Source organism: Dermochelys coriacea, chromosome 8 (assembly GCF_009764565.3).
Source record: "Dermochelys coriacea isolate rDerCor1 chromosome 8, rDerCor1.pri.v4, whole genome shotgun sequence".
NCBI lineage: Eukaryota > Metazoa > Chordata > Testudines > Dermochelyidae > Dermochelys > Dermochelys coriacea.
In genome coordinates this window covers 108,524,916-108,531,251 of record NC_050075.1, presented here as the reverse complement: position 1 = coordinate 108,531,251, position 6,336 = coordinate 108,524,916, and the positions used below count along the sequence as shown (strand labels likewise).

Sequence of the window (6,336 nt, the reverse complement as noted above, 5' to 3'; positions counted from 1 at the left end):
TTCTAAGTCAGCAATAAAAATGTTGGCATACTGTGGGGCCATGCGGGTGCCCATCGCAGTGCCGCTGATTTGAAAGTATACATTGTCCCCAAATGTGAAATAGTTATGGGTGAGGACAAAGTCACAAAATTCAGCCACCAGGTTTGCCGTGACATTATCAGGGATACTGCTCCTGACAGCTTGTAGTCCATCTTTGTGTGGAGTGTTGTTGTAGAGGCTTCTACATCCATAGTGGCTAGGATGGTGTTTTTAGGAAGATCACCAATGAACTGTAGTTTCCTCAGGAAGTCAGCGGTGTCTCGAAGATAGCTGGGAGTGCTGGTAACGAAGGGCCTGAGGAGGGAGTCTACATAGCCAGACAATCCTGCTGTCAGGGTGCCAATGCCTGAGATGATGGGGCGTCCAGGATTTCCAGGTCTATGGATCTTGGGTAGCAGATAGAATACCCCAGGTCGGGGCTCCAGGGGTGTGTCTGTGCGGATTTGTTCTTGTGCTTTTTCAGGGAGTTTCTTGAGCAAATGCTGTACTTTCTTTTGGTAACTCTCAGTGGGATCAGAGGGTAATGGCTTGTAGAAAGTGGTGTTGGAGAGCTGCCTAGTAGCCTCTTGTTCATGCTCCGGCCTATTCATGATGACGACAGCACCTCCTTCGTCAGCCTTTTTGATTATGATGTCAGAGTTGTTTCTGAGGCTGTGGATGGCATTGTGTTCTGCACGGCTGAGGTTATGGGGCAAGTGATGCTGCTTTTCCACAATTTCAGCCCGTGCACGTCGGCGGAAGCACTCTATGTAGAAGTCCAGTCTGTTGTTTTGACCTTCAGGAGGAGTCCACCCAGAATCCTTCTTTTTGTAGTCTTGGTAGGAAGGTCTCTGTGGTTAATATGTTGGTCAGAGGTGTGTTGGAAATATTCCTTGGAGTCGGAGACGTCGAAAAAAGGATTCTAGGTCACCACAGAACTGTATCATGTTCGTGGGGGTGGAAGGGCAAAAGGAGAGGCCCCGAGATAGGACAGATTCTTCTGCTGGGTTAAGAGTATAGTTGGATAGATTAACAATATTGCTGGGTGGGTTACGGGAACCACTGTTGTGGCCCCTTGTGGCATGTAGTAGTTTAGATATAGTGTCCTTTTTCTTTTGTAGAGAAGTAAAGTGTGTGTTGTAAATGGCTTGTCTAGCTTTTGTAAAGTCCAGCCACGAGGAAGTTTGTGTGGAAGGTTGGTTCTTTATGAGAGTATCCAGTTTTGAGAGCTCATTCTTAATCTTTCCCTGTTTGCTGTAGAGGATGTTGATCAGGTGGTTCCGCCGTTTCTTTGAGAGTGTGTGGCACAAGCTGTCAGCATAGTCTGTGTGGTATGTAGATTGTAATGGATTTTTTACCTTCAGTCCCTTTTGTATGATGTCCATCTGTTTGCATTTGGAGAGGAAGATGATGTCTGTCTGTAGAAGTCCTCTACACCAACACTCCACACAAAGATGGACTACAAGCCGTCAGGAACAGTATCCCCGAAAATGTCACGGCTAACATGATGGCTGAACTTTGTGACTTTGTCCTCACCCATAACTATTTCACATTTGGGGACAATGCATAACTTCAAATCAGCGGCACTGCAATGGGTACCCGCATGGCCCCACAGTATGCCAACATTTTTATGGCTGACTTAGAACAACGCTTCCTCAGCTCTCGTCCCCTAATGCCCCTACTCTACTTGCACTACATTGATGACATCTTCATCATCTGGACCCATGGAAAAGAAGCCCTTGAGGAATTCCACCATGATTTCAACAATTTCCATCCCACCATCAACCTCAGCCTGGACCAGTCCACACAAGAGATCCACTTCCTGGACACTACGGTGCTAATAAGCGATGGTCACATAAACGCTACCCTATACTGGAAACCTTCTGACCGCTATTCCTACCTACATGCCTCTAGCTTTCATCCAGATCATACCACACGATCCATTGTCTACAGCCAAGCTCTACGATACAACTGTATTTGCTCCAACTCCTCAGACAGAGACAAACATCTACAAGATCTCTATCAAGCATTCTTACAACTACAATACCCACCTGGTGAAGTGAAGAAACAGATTGACAGAGCCAGGAGAGTACCCAGATGTCACCTACTACAGGACAGACCCAACAAAGAAAATAACACTAGCCACTAGCCATCACCTTCAGCCCCCAACTAAAACCTCTCCAACGCATCATCAAGGATCTACAACCTATCCTGAAGGACGACCCATCACTCTCACAATCTTGGGAGACAGGCCAGTCCTTGCTTACAGACAGCCCCCCAATCTGAAGCAAATACTCACCAGCAACCACACACCACACAACAGAACCACTAACCCAGGAACCTATCCTTGCAACAAAGCCCGTTGCCAACTCTGTCCACATATCTATTCAGGGGATACCATCATAGGGCCTAATCACATCAGCCACACTATCAGAGGCTCGTTCACCTGCGCATCTACCAATGTGATATATGCTATCATGTGCCAGCAATGCCCCTCTGCCATGTACATTGATCAAACTGGACAGTCTCTACATAAAAGAATAAATGGACACAAATCAGACGTCAAGAATTATAACTTTCAAAAACCAGTCGGAGAACACTTCAATCTCTCCGGTCACTCGATTACAGACCTGAGGGTGGCTATCCTTCAACAAAAAAACTTCAAAAACAGACTTTAATGAGAGACTGCTGAATTGGAATTAATTTGCAAACTGGATACAATTTAACTGAGGCTTGAATAGAGACTGGGAATGGATGAGTCATTCCACAAAGTAAAACTATTTCCCCATGTTATTTCTCCCCCCCACCCCACCCCCCACCGTTCCTCAGATGTTCTTGTTAACTGCCGGAAATAGCCTATCTTGCTTGTCACCATGAAAGGTTTTCCTCCTTTCCCCCTCCCCCCCCCCCCCGCTGCTGGTGATGGCTCATCTTAAGTGATCACTCTCCTTACAGTGTATGATAAACCCATTGTTTCATGTTCTCCGTGTGTGTATATAAATCTCCCCACTGTATTTTCCACCAAATGCATCTGATGAAGTGAGCTGTAGCTCACGAAAGCTTATGCTCAAATAAATTTGTTAGTCTCTAAGGTGCCATAAGCAATTCTCTGCAACCATGAGGGCTAGAAACACTCTTTTTTAAAAAGAAAGTTGATATTCTTTTGTCATCACATGACTCCAGGAGATGGGGCTTTAAGGAACACACACACACCCCCCAAATATTGAGACACTCATGATAAAATCATGAGTTAGCAACACAGAACTGGGCACCAAACTCCCACATTGTTCCTTTGAAAACTTCCCTCTGAAGCCAAGATTTTTCAAAAGGAACCAGTGTCTTTGGATGTCTAACTTGAGAGACCCGAAAGGGTCAGACTGTGCTGAACAAGCACTCTCAACATCAGGCCCCATTAGGGCCCAGACTTGAATGGCCCTAAAGTCACTCACTAGTTATTTTTGAACATCTTGGCTTAAATTTTCAAGTGTCTGCCTGGTGAGTGCTCAACCTGAGACAGCTGGAGCCAGATTTACAGATGCACGGAACACCCAGGACTCCAGCTGAAGTCAGCAAACGATGCTGCTGATCAGTGCCTCAGAAAATCAAAGTTAGGTGTCGCAGATAACACTGAGGCAATCAAAAACAGCGGATGCTTTTGAAAATGTAGGTTTAAACGATATCCTCTAAATTGGAAACCAGAGCACAATGCAATATTACCTTAAAGTAATGCAATATTACCTTACGTAACAGAATAGTGCAGCTAAGGAAACTAGTCAGAAGCCTAAAGCAATGCTTGTGTCATAGTTTGGACATACAAAATACCAGCACAACAGCTGGTACTTGTTTTAAAAAATAGTGTCATGTAATAGCTTCCCAAATAATAAATCCCAGTGCATCACCTTAGTTAGAACTAAGAGCCTCTCCCAGCTATGAAATTAATTAGAGACTTTGCTGTAAATACCACAGAACTGCATACAGGATATTCACCCATGCAGTGGGCCAGCCCAAGTTCATCTACATGAGCAAACTTAATGTCGGTTTTTCAGCAGCTATGTAGCTACACTGGTTCTCAAAAACAGGCTCAACATTTGCTGTCATAGCCTGCGCCTAGGAGAATTCCCAGATGTCTGGTAAGGCTCAGGTTGTTAGGAAAGAGAATACCATGCTAAGATAGATCAGTGCTCCAGTAACCCATCACAAAGAAAAAATCCATTACCCTGAATAGATAAAGCAAAAACGTAACATAATATGGAAAATCTGGGGGTTAGATTTCACTCTGCATCTGTAATTGAAGAGCCAAGTGCAGCAGAGAGACGCTTTAATGAATAATAATGCTCTTCACAATCTTTTAATGTATTTATCCTCACAACAGCCCTGGGAAGCAGGGTAGAACTCAGATTGGGAACTGAGGCTCAAAGAGGCTATGGGACTTGCCCAAGGTCACACAGGAAGTCCATGGTGGAACAAGCAATTGAACCTGGGTCTCCCACATCCTGGGCCAGGGCCCTAGCTACTGGACCATCCTTCCTCCCAGTAATTTACCTCATTTAAACAACACTATCAAACTAACATTATCCTAGGACAACAACTAGCATGGCAGCTAAGCTCTCAAAAGAAAAAAACCATTTTCAGTATTAAGTGAGGGACATCTATTTTGGCAAGTAAATGTCAATGAGACAAGCTCATAGCTATCTCCTACACCATCTTTAAAGTGTAAATCTTTGGATGTTATAAATGTAAGTGAATGCCCTATAGCATTAGTCCTGCTCCTGACGTATTTCAAACAGTAATTGCACAGATCTTTGAGGCTTGAGGTGTTGAAGTTTTGATGGCTGCTATTTTAAATTGGGCTTAAAAAGCACAACTGAAGACTTAACGTAAATTTTACAGAGAGCAAAAAAGACACTTCAGAATCAACTTGAAAAGTCAATATTCCCTTACCAGAATAGCTGGCAACTGAAATTGCCTGGCATTGAGCAGACAGATGAACGGGCATTGGAAAAATTTTGGTCATTAGAAATCCTGTATCCAGAATCATTGCAGTCACTAGCCTCCCAAAGGCTGCCAAATCCCGGGGGGACCAGGTTGACAGCACGGAACAACAAGCCTGGCGCAAGCTGTTAGTGGCCCTGTCCCGAGAAAACCAGTCAGCCACTGAGTGCAGAAATAGATTACAGCTGACCAGTTACCAAGAGCTTTTGAAAAGTATTTAAAATAATATCTATTGGCCAGCTTCAGTACACGTCACGTTTTCTCAAAGGTAAAAGCTTCCCGTCCCTGGTGGCTCATTCCGAGCCCCATGGTGAAAACCTAGCCCCACTGAAGTCAATGTCAAAACTCATATTGACTCCAATGGGGCCAGGATTGCCCCCTGATGGTTTAACTAAGAGTAATGAGGTGATGCTAAAAACAGCAGGTGAGGTCTGAATATCAAGGGAAACGTGACCTGACAGGGAGAGTTTTTTAAATTATGGAACGCTTCATGAATTTGTGTGTCATCCTTGTGCAGGGGCCATGCTAATATTCTCTGTATCGTTCCAATTTTAGTATATGTGCTGTTTGTCAGGCATAGTACTAAGACTATAAGCTCTTCTGGCAGGGACTGTCTGACAGGTGTTTGTACGGTACCTAGCACAATGCAGCTCTGGCTCTAGGCACTTCCACAAGACAAATAAGCAGCAGGCTGAGGATTACTCTCCCAAGAGAATCCCTTGAATTGTTTAAGCCTCAAGTGGTCCAATCACTGGACGATGTCCCCCAGAGAACAGTCCTGCTCTCACCCCAGTGAAAGTAGGAGTTAAACTGCCTGGTCTCTTCTCCTGTGTGGAGCACTCGGAGCTCTAGGGCTGAAAAGCACTAATAAATAATAAAATAAAATAATTATAATAATACCACCAATACCAAACTCCTATATTTTCCATTTCTTAAAAAAAAAAACAAGAAAAAAAACCAATCTCCCACATTATGTCTTTATTCTAGAAGTTTTAACAGGTTTACAAATCCTATCCATGTGCGTATTAGAGACTAAATCATAATCATTACAACAGTGAGCCTTATTCAGTAATATAATTACTGCTCTCTATTTTACAGGGCATGACCGTGCAACAGAGTGAGAACCGTTGCACTACTCATGACACAGTGCTTGTAGTGATTTTATAAAATTGAGTAAATTCTCCGATTACTCATATTTAACAAAATGAGGCACGGCTATCAAATGTTCATATTTAAAAAATAAATGAACTGGTGTACTAGGGTTTTTTTGCAGGTGAATGTACATTTTCTGAGTATTGAATAAATGGTAACCGAACATCTAACTAT

At 43.6% G+C, this 6,336-nt stretch overlaps 1 non-coding gene across 1 annotated transcript; it reads right to left on the bottom strand.

Moving 5' to 3' along the window:
• Positions 1 to 5,482: 5,482 nt before the first annotated feature.
• Positions 5,483 to 5,593, bottom strand: LOC119860846. Its single transcript, XR_005294662.1, has one exon. It is a non-coding gene; the product is annotated as a U6 spliceosomal RNA (small nuclear RNA).
• Between the last annotated feature and the right edge of the window lie 743 nt (positions 5,594 to 6,336).